Genomic DNA, 11,249 nt, shown 5'->3' with positions numbered 1-11,249 from the left:
TTTTATATGTAAATCATGTGCCCATTTTTACCTTATCTTGATATTTGGCATGAGATAGTGTTCTCCCCTTCATGTCTAACAGTCTGTGGAATGATATTCTGTGAAATCTACCACCACTCCCCATGACCCAAAACAGGCTTCTGTCTTAGAATGAGTCTGCCCCAGGGATGAGGTTGGGTTGAAATGAAGTTGCCAAATCAGTCTGACTGATCATAAAAGCAGAGGATTTATTGCTCACCACATATCAAAGGGATGACTGTATTCCTCTCCCCCTTCCCCCATGTACTCTTCAGTTCCCTTAGAGATAAAAGAGATGGCAAGGGCTGCCATGTGTAAGAGAGGTAAAGCTCCTTTGTGGCCCAGGAGGGAAGACCTAGAAGTCCTGGGCAGACTTGGCAAAGAAATAGATTTAGATTCCTGAGGATAAGAGCTGTCCCAGAGTAGAAGAGGGTGCCTCAAAAAACCACTCGCCCCCATTGGTGGCCATCTCCTGGGCAGAGGCAGGCTCTTTCGGCAGTGATGTCTTAAGAGAGCTTCTTATTCAGGGGTGAGCTGGTCTAGATCAATCAGTCAACAAGCAGAGACAGCCTCTGCATGCCTCTCTGACTCCAAGAGCCTGTGGCCCAAGTGTACAGAACATTAGAACCCAGAATGTATAAGTATATAGATCAAGAAACTGATCAACGGCCATTCCTTAAATGCCTTCTTTGGGCCAGGCACTGTGCCAGATGTTGGTGATAAGAAGACAAACAGTTGCTGCTTTCAAGGAGTTTATATCCTAGTAGGGGAGATAAATGTGCATGTATAGGTATAGGCAAGATACATACAAAGGGCACATATGGGAAGCATAAAGGAGAAACCAAGGAGGACCAGAAAAACCCTTTAGAACTTACAGTGTTGGAAGATAAAATGACAACATAGGGCACCAGAGATGCTACAACATAGAATGTTAAGCTATAGAACCTAGAATGTTAAACTATAGAACCCTGAATGTTAAGATGTAGAACCTAGAATGTTAGATTGTTTCAGCTTATGACATAGAGACTAGAATGTTTGAACCTAAAATGTTAAGATGTAGAACCTAGAATGTTAGAATGTATCATGTTATGATATTGAGACTAGAATATTTGAACCTAAAATGTTAAGATATAGAACCTTGAATGTTAAGATGTAGAACCTAGAATGTTAAAATGTTTCATGTTATGATATAGATCTAAAATGCTTAAACAAGGAATGTTAAGACAGAAAGGAGACTATTCAAATGCAAAGATTTCTGAGTCATGAAGTACTCCAACCTCCTCTTTTGACAAGTGAGTACCTGAGCAACTCATTCAGGTCACATAATCCATTATTGATGCTGTGTCCTCCATTCCTTTCCCTAAGCAAGTAACAGTTGCTATTTTAGATCAAATAAAGAAATTATGTAAAGCCCTTTGTAAACCTTGGAGTGCTATGTAACCATCAACTATTATTGTTATTATTCTCAATAATTAACACTGCATATATTCATTACTTTAACATTTCCCAATCTAAATTTTCTCTAAGAAAAGAAAATGGGAATTTCCTTCCTTTTTTCCATTTAAAGATAAATAAACTTGGGAATAAATTGAAAGCATTTTCAGAAAAATGGTCCCAGGGTTTGCTGTGGATGCATTTATCAGGTGATATGACACCAATGAGAATAGCTCCTATTTATATAGCCTCTTACTGCCTATTACTCACTTGTTTTGTGACCCATGGCAAGTGATTTCACCTTTTGGGAACTCAGTTGGACTAAATAACCAACAAGGTCTCATCTAGCTCTAATTCTATGAAACTAGATAATAGGATAATCCCTATGCTATAGTGGATCTCTGCACTTTGGACTGGGTGTCAGGGTTGGGTTCAGATTTTGCTTCTAATGTTTGCTAAGCAGCACAGGGAAATCTTTTTTAAATTCTCTGAGTCTCAGTTTCCTCATCTGTAAATGAGCATAATAATCCCTGAAGAATAATCCCCAAGCCAAAGGACTCAAGATGAGCAAAAAATTTTAAAAAATTAAAAGTTTTATATAAAAGTAAGTAACTATTCTTAGATGTGAGATATGATTGAGTATTATACCGGTAAGGGTTTGTCCCTTTCAGATTTAAGCAAATTTGCAGCTCCTAAGAGAAATGTTACAGAAACAGTGAGGTGTAAGAGCAAATATGCTCAGACTACGTTTACACTTTTTTTCAGATTTGAGTGAATCATATCACACATTATAAAAGATAAGAGGTTTTGAATAATTCCTTTGCAAATAAAACAGTATTGGTGGGGGTAGCTAGGTGGTACAGTGGATAAAGCACCAGCCCTGGATTCAGGAATACCTGAGTTCAAATCCAGCCTCAGACACTTGGCACTTACTAGCTGTGTGACCCTAGGCAAGTCACTTAACCCCCATTGCCCGGCAAAAAAAAAAAAACAAAAAAACCCAGTATTTGTAATGAACATCCATGCCCCTCAAGGCATGGATGGCCTCTGTACCCTTTCCCTAGCCTATCATGTGGATAGGTCAACAGGAGACTCAGAACTTTTTTTTAACTAAATTACCCTGAACCTCAGAATTATCTGGGTATTATTGAGCAAATGGCCATTGTCTGGATGTGTTCTAGTGTGAGGGATAAAGGTTTGGCAAATATAGTGGATGATCACTATAAGTTAGGGTGAGGTCTTTCACAAAAAAAGACCAGGCACTAGATTAGGAACGGTTATTAAAAGGAAAGACTGAACCTCCATTTTTCTTCCTTCTTCCTAGGAAGAAGCAAACTTCAGGGCTGAAGCCATAAGGAAACATAACTGGAGAGATTTCCACCAGTCCTAGGCTAAGGGCTCCTGTTCTTTCTGAAATGGCGCAGTGGTAGATATGCTATCCTAGGATTAAGCTGAGATGGAGGTAGAAGATACTACAGAAGATACTTCAGAGTCAATGCCAAGGAGTCCAGCAGAGTGACCTGAGAGAAGCAAGCCCTGCTGAACAAACCTTGTGTGTACTTTCAGTTTGACCACACTCTCCCCAGATACCTGGGTGTTTCTGGGAGATCACATTCTACATTTATGGGGGCTTGTTTGTAACTATTGTTCTTGCTTTACATCTGAATAAATGCCTTTGCTAAAAGTTAATGGAATCTACTGGCTAAATGCTACTAGGAAGCATTACTAATAGGGGCTCGTGAGCTGTAGTTTTAGAACACACAGGTTGTACCCTTGATCTCTGAGCATGGTCACCCCTCTGGGGACCATCCCATGAGGACAAATGCAAATTAGAGAATAGCTCAGAAGTTGGCTCCCCATGGAAGGGCCAGTCTCAACTTTTTAGGTCCTACCTTGCAGGTCAGCCCTGGGACCAATGGATTATAGCTGTCTTTCACTGTTAGCTTGTCTCTGGAGGGCATCGTAATACCAGTTTTCAAGCAGTTGTTAATGTTTTTAAATATACCCCAGAGAAAAAACGCCTCAGAGCAGTGGACACAGAAAAATGTAGGAAAGCCCCGGAAATTTGGCATATTTTCTCTGGCAACCAACTCCAAGCATCATTTCATTACTCAGCAGTTCCTTCCTCCCTCTCCCTAGAGCGTAGGGTGTTTTCCAAATTGCAGGGTACCATTTGCCGTTGGCTCTCCCGAGATGTTAGTCCTTTGGTAAAACCAGACCAAGCTCTCATTAGAAAGCCTCAGACCAGGCTGGGTTCAGGCTCTGTTCCAGCTTCGGTCCAATAAGCCTGTCCTTTGACTTGGGTCTGAACTTTTCACCTCCAATCAATTCAGAACAAGACCATTTAAAAAATGATTTTACTGCGTCTGACCTTGATAATCGAGGCTAAAGAGCCATCTCTTTCCCTAGAGGAAGCTGTCATTTTTAAACATCTTGGCCCATGACAAGAAAAATCTAAATTCTATCAGAGACTTAGGGCTAGAAGGAAACGAGGGTCCTCAGATATTAGAGCTGAGAAGCTCGTAAAATAGCAGCATTGGACTGGACGATAGAATATAGGATATTGGGAGGGACCTTACAATCGTAATAATAATTAGTATTTTTCACAGTGGATAAAGCACCGGTCCTGGATTCAGGAGGATCTGAGTTCAAATCCGGCCTCAGACACTTGACACTTACTAGCTGTGTGACTCTGGGCAAGTCACTTAACCCTCATTGCCCTGAATAAAAAAAAAAAAAATTAGCATTTTTATGGTACTTTAATACTGGCAAAGCACTTTTCATATGTTATCTCCTCTGATCCACATAACAACCCTGAGAGTAGGCACTATCATTATCCCTATTTTATAGATATGGAAACTGAGGTAAATTGAAGTTAAATGACTTGCCCAGGGTCATAGAGTGAGTTATGACATAGCTAGGCCCAGAACCCAGCTCTCCGGGGTCCTATAATTACTAATGCTCTTTCCAGGATATCTTAGAAAATAATTTTGTGCCTTTCTTATTTTTAGTGTCTTCTGATATAAGCTTTTTCAATCAATCAAACAAGTGTTTATTATATGTTCAATACATTAATATGCGTCAGGCACTCAATCAATCGATATTCATTTAAACCCCTACTATGTGCCCAGCACTGCACTAAGAAAGCATTCAAGGAAGAAACCATTTTTTCTTCAAGCACTTTCTGAAAGATTAGACTTTAAATCCTCAATAATAATTGCTAGCGACAATAGGGCATCTCAGGGTAACAATGCACGTCACATACACAACATTAGATATACATTTTCTATGCATATACATCTATCCCAGACCTCTAATCTGGGTGCTGAATTAGCTTCATTTTATAGATGGGTTCCAGAGTTGACTGACCTGGGTCAAGTTGCCAACTTCCTCCTCCCTAAAATTCAGGGGTTGGAGCAGAAGACTCTCTTCCTCCTCCCCCTCCTCCTCCTTCTCCTCTAAAAACTAAGCAGAATTCTGCCCTCCCCAAGAGTCAACATTTCCAGCTGATGTTACTGAACTGAAGTCAGTAGGGTGGAGGATGTGGTCTTTGTCTATTGACAGAAGGTAATCTCCTTGAGGGCAGGGGATAAGGATTCGACCTGTGATTTCCTTGAAACTCCCTCCACTCATTATGTTCAGACCTTCTGGATTTGTAGTCTTGTCAGGGGCACTGAGCAGGACCTTCAGGTCTCTAAGTCTTCCTGACCCCCAGGACAGTTCTCTCTCCCCTTGCAAGCTCTCTAACAAAACAGGGCAAGGGCCATTTTCACTTCTGCCTTTGCTTCCCCGGAGCCTGGCACATAGTAGATACTTAATGCTTATCTATTTCATTCGGTGGAAGGACTCACACAAAGGAAATCATGCACTTCTGAAGGATTCTCCCTGAAAGGTGCAGGTTTGATTGTCGTGTGGACAGTATCAGACAAGAGCCTGGCAAAGGGTGAAGCAGAAGGAGCAAGCATAGACAGGGAGCCCCTGTGTGTTGACTTCCCTAGTTTGCCCTGCCTTGACTTACTCAGGCTCCCTGTGTCTTCCCAGTTAGATGAAGGGCCGTTGGGCTGGTCACCTGGAGCAGCCAAAGAGGAGATGGACATTCCTCTCTTTGCCTTTGTCCTGCAGGACCAGCATGATCAAAGTCACCAGACTGACCTTGGGTTGGCCATGTGCCTTCCTCTGTGTGTGTGGAGCTGTGAGTAAGAGGGTGAGTCATGGTCTGAGCAAGGGCTGAGTATCTTGCAACTGTTTGCTTTAGGAACCTCTTCTTCAGTCAGTCCTCAAGGTGACCCTGGCTGGAGCTCATTTTACAGGATGCCATTGAGAGCCTTGGGGGAAAGAATATGTTGAGGGCTCTCGGAGACTCCAAACTGCTAATCTGAACTATCCCAGGTGCTTTGGAGACACTGTACATTCTTGTGGTCTCCTTATCTGTGTGTGGACAGTAAGCCCCTTGAGGGCAGGGACTATTTTATTTTCACCTCTGTAACCTTAAGAACCTGTGGTTCATCACATCTTAGACTTAAAGCTGAAAGGGACTCTAATGTCAAATTAGGAGAGTGACCCAGCAGTGAGTCAAAGATAGTATTGGGAGTTTTATTGGCAGAGATATTACAATGGTTTCCATTTCCACTGGGCAGCTGGGGGCACCATAGTGCATAGGGTACCAGTGACTGGAGTCAGGAAAACTCATCTCCCTGAGTTCCAATCTGATACGTACAAGCTGTGTGACTCTGGGCAAGTCATTTAATCCTATTCATCTCGGTTTCCTCATCTGTAAAATGAGCTGGAAAAGGAAATGGCCAATCCCAGCGGTGCCTTAAGAAACCCTCAAAAGGGGGTGATGAAGAGTCAGACAGGACGGAAACGACTGAACAACAAATGATAACCACACGAATGGGGAGAGGGTAGAAAGAGCCAACTGTAGGGTCTTCTGGATTGTCCAGAGATCAAAGGCAGGGAGTGTGCTATACGTAAGGGGCACTATTAGGGAGCACAAGTGGATGGTGGAATATTAGCTGGAAGGGATCTTGGAATTCTATTAATCCAGGGCTGGGGGCTGATAGCTGTGGGCATTTCTCCCCCATTTCAAAAGAAATCAATAACTCTACCCCTGACAGCGCTTTAGAGAAGAGGAGATTGTATCTGGCTCCTCCATACAATTGAGCACTGAGCATTGCTGGGATCGCAGAAAGCCGCCATTTCAGCTGTTCCCAGAGAAGGACAATGAGGCTCCCGGAGTAGAAGTAATTTGTTAAACAACTTCTTCTTCTCTTTGGAAAGTCTCTCAGTTTCCTCTTCTGCAAAAGGGGGCAGTGGATTAGACAATCTCTAGGGTCCCTTTGGGTTGTGACGTTCTGTGTTGTACCATTCTATTCTGCAGGTCCCTCTAACCTTAATTAACAAGCGATGTACACATTTAATTAACAGTCTGTGTTTGAAGATTCTATGTTCCGACATCCATGTCAGCTTGAACATTCTGCGTCTTCTCTGAGGGCCCTTGCAGGGATGATGTTCTATGTTCTAACATTCTAGAGTCTGAGGTGCCTTTCCAGCTGATCCTGTGGTACAACCTCAAGCCTTTTCCAGCCTGTGCTTCTGGGAGTCTAACCCACTCTTTGCTGAGATAAGGCTACTCGGAAATGCAGCTCTCTCCTCCCCATCCCCCGCCCCAAACAAACCACCAGCAGAAAGTGTTAATGTTTAACAGCCCCATCCTCTCAGCATTTAAAGAAAGCCTTGGAATGAAGCAAGTGGGGTGTTCTCTCACTGGCCCAGCTCCCAGAGACCCTTGGGAAACACCCTTCCCAACTTGGTGCAACCTGTCTGTCCCACCAGCCTGCCTGCTTCTGTCTCTTATAGTCTCTTTATCTCTGTCTTCCTTGTTTCTTTATGTCTCTCTATCTCTCTGACTCCGTTACTCTGTCTCTCTCTGTCTCTATCTATATAGTTCTCTGTTTCTATTTCTTTGTCTCTCTATTTCTGTCCATTCATTTCTGTCTCTGTCTCTGTCTTCCTTGATCTCTTTATGTTTCTCTGACTCTGTTACCCTTGTCTCTCTTTCTCTGTATCTCTCTATATTTCTCTGTTTCTATCTCTGTCTATTTCTGTCTCTCTGTCTCTATCTCTGTCCATTCATTTCTGTCTCTGTCTTCCTTGATCTCTTTATGTTTCTCTGACTCTGTTACCCTTGTCTCTCTTTCTCTGTATCTCTCTATATTTCTCTGTTTCTATCTCTGTCTATTTCTGTCTATTTCTGTCTCTCTGTTTCTATCTCTGTCCATTCATTTCTGTCTCTGTTTCTGTCTCTGTCTTCCTTGGTCTCTTTATGTCTCTCTATTTCTCTGATTCTGTTATCCTTGTCTCTCTTTCTCTGTATCTCTCTATATTTCTCTGTTTCTACCTCTGTCCATTTATTTCTGTCTCTGCCTCTGTCCTTCTCCCTCCTTCCCCTCCTCCTGACACTCTCACCACCACCCCCTCCCCTCTTCCTTTCAATAAGAAATCTGCATGGGCGCTCACCCCAAACACTCTCACGGGCCAATGCACAGCTATAACAGTGGATTAAAGTTAGAGGAAAGAAATCAGGAGTGAAAAGCAAGCTGCCTGTGCGGGTTCCTGGAGAAATCCAGTGAATTTTTGTTGAGGGGGAAGAAGAGGGTGGGAGAGAAACAGTTTGCATTTGGGGCTCAGCCTGGCACAGGGCCCAAAGCGAAGAACTTCAAAGATTCCCACCCCAGGCAGCTGAATTATTTTTCAAAACAAGAGGGTCAGAGGGAGGGGATCAGGGGCTGAAAATTATTATTATTATCGTTATTTTTACAACTTTCTGCCTGGCCAGAGACACGCTAGAGGGAAGCTGGTGGTGGGTTTCTCTGGTGGGGCCCAGAGTTGCCTTTGAGTTTTTTATCCAAAGGGAAAGCACAGTCCCTGAGGCCCAGTCTGGCCCACCGAGAGCCCCAGGTCTTCTCCTCCCAGAAGAGAAGGGAGGTCCCTGGGAAGCTTTCCTCCCGAAAGCCTCTCTGGCCAGGTCTCCAAAAATCTGGCCTGGTAACAGAGGTTGCAACAATGAGCGACACCGTTCCCCTAAACTGCGATATTCAAGCAAGAACGAGACGCCACCGGGGATGTAGGTCACGGAGTCCCCGGGTCCCACCCCCAGCACTCCGCTTCAGCTGGGCAAGTGAGCTTGCGGTTATTTGTGCAGGGCCAAGCCGGAGCCAACCCAGGGTCTTAAATAGCACAGAACCGCGGTCTGTTTGAGCTGGAAGGAACCTGGAGACAGATTGGTGGGGGCACAGAATGGTAAAGGAGGCTTAGAATGCTAAAGAGAGAAGGGACTTAGTGGAATTGATGAAGGGGATCCTAGAAGAGAGGTGAAAAGCATAAAACAGACCATGAGGGCCAAAAGGAACATCGGAATAAAGAAAGCTGGGACACATTTTAGTAGAAGTGAATGTAGAAGGTTAGAACAGAAGGTGTCAGAGCTGGGAGGGGCCTTAGAACAGGGGATGTCAGAGCTGGGAGGGGCCTTGGAACAGGGGATGGCAAAGCTGGGAGGGACCTTGGAACAGGGGATGTCAGAGCTGGGAGGGGCCTTAGAACAGGGAAGGTCAGGGCTGGGAGGGAAAGAGAAAATGAGAACATATTTCAGACTGAACATACAGCATTCCAAAAGAGCGTTCAGGCTGAAAGGACCGTCAGGGTCATCCAGTCATCCCCTCTCCTTTCACAAATGAGAAGTGAGCTCCAGAGCACTGTCCTCGCTGTCTTGGGCCACACAGACTGGATCACAGGGTCAGGGATCTCTGGAGGGGCCTCTGAGGCCATCTAGTCAAACCCTCTCATCTTACAAATAAGGAAACTGAGTCCCAGAGGTGAAGTGGTTTACCAAAGGTCACCAACCACTGTCAGAAGGGAGATTTGAACCCAAGTTCTCTGACTCACTTTCCCACCAACACATGGCCCTCATTTTATAGAGAATAAAACTGAAGGCTACAGTCACAGCATGGTGGAGTATGAAGGCTCCATTGAACTCAATGGCCAGCCCAACAGGTGATAACTGAAGCTCTTTGAGGATTTCTCGTAGGGGAAAGCTCTTTACTTAAGCTGACCAAGGTCTGCTGAAAGTTGGTGAGCGGCCCCTCACCTCACCCACCTCCACTGGACTCAGGATGTGCCTCCCCACAATTTTTACCTCCTGGGCTTCGTTCTGCCTTCTGAGGTCACTTGACCCTCTCTCCAAACAGGGCTGTTTAGAGGGGTTGGGAAATCAGGAGTATTATCTGGGTATGTCTGAAGGCCTGGCCTGAGGCAGACAAGCTGCTGGTCAGTGACTCAAGAAGGCAGCAGAGGGGCAGCTAGGTGGCAGAGTGGATAAAGCACCAGCCCTGGTTTCAAGAGGACCTGAGTTCAAATCTGGCCTCAGACATTTGACACTAGTTTTGTGACCCTGGGCAAGTCACTTAATCCTCATTGCCCTGCCCCTCCACCCCAAGACAAAACAAAAACCAAAACCCAAATTCAGGGACCCCAGATTAAGAATCCTGGTTCTACAGTCATCATATTGCCTAAATGTGTAAGAAAGTCGGGGGTGGGGTGAGGGGTGGGATTAAGGTCTATGACTCACCTGGCTCCAAACATCATCCCTTAGTCCAAAAATGGCCAACTCCCAGTTGATGCTTTAGAGGTAAATTTAACCCTTTAAGCCCTCAGTCAGTCACTCAAGGAGTTCTGCATTTTGGTCTGATCTACCTTTCTTTTTGTTTTGTTTTGTTTTGCTTCTCTTTCTTCCTTTCTTCCTTCCTTCCTTCCTTCCTTCCTTCCTTTCTTTCTTTCTTTCTTTCTTTCTTTCTTTCTTTCTTTCTTTCTTTCTTTCTTTCTTTCTTTCTTTCTTTCTTTCTTTCTTGGTGAGGCAATTGGGGTTGTGACTTGCCCAGGGTCACACAGCTAGTAAGTGTCAAGTGTCTGAGGCCAGATTTGAACTCAGGTCCTCCTGACTCCAGGGCCAGTGTTCTATTCACTGTACTACGTAGCTGCCCCCTGATCTATCTTTCTTACATGGCTCCCATTTACAAGCTGACCCCTCCCTTCCAGCCAGACTGGACTGTGATGATAAGATTGTAGATTGTTATAACAGGAAGGAATCCTTGAGATAATTTAGAACATAAATTTTACAGATGCAGAAAAGCAAGAACCGGAGACACTAAGTGATTTGTAGCCAATTGCTGGCAGAATTAGTATTGAAGCAAGGTGAACTCATCCATGATTCTAAGACTTAGTCCTTCCACCCCATGGACATGTGGTATCTTGAGGCTGAGACTCACTCATGGCCTCAACAGAGTTGGATGCAATTATTATCCACATTTTATAGATTAAGAAACAGATTAAGTTACTTGCCCAGGGTCACATAGCTAGTGTTTAAACCTGAATGTAAACTCCATTCCAATAGAAACTTCTTGAGGGCAGCCCTTGTTTAAATTTTGTTTTTATATCCCTAACACGTAGCACAGTTCTTGGCACATAGGGACCACTTAATAAATACTTAGTGACTGAATAAGGAGAATGAATTTTTTTTAAAAGTTTTGGAATCTTTTGTTTTTACATCACTTTTATTTCCAAATCTACTCCTCCCTTTTTTTCCTCCCCAGAGAGCCATATCTATAACAAAGGAAAAGAGAGGGAAAAAAAAAATCCATCAAAACCAACTCAAAAATGTCGACCACGCCTGACAGTTCATGCAGGGCTCCACGTGTTCAATTTAACTCTAGAAATAAAACGCAGCTATCCTTTATACAGAG

This window comes from Dromiciops gliroides, chromosome 4 (genome assembly GCF_019393635.1).
Source record: "Dromiciops gliroides isolate mDroGli1 chromosome 4, mDroGli1.pri, whole genome shotgun sequence".
Lineage (NCBI taxonomy): Eukaryota > Metazoa > Chordata > Mammalia > Microbiotheria > Microbiotheriidae > Dromiciops > Dromiciops gliroides.
Note: the sequence above shows the minus strand (reverse complement) of the source record.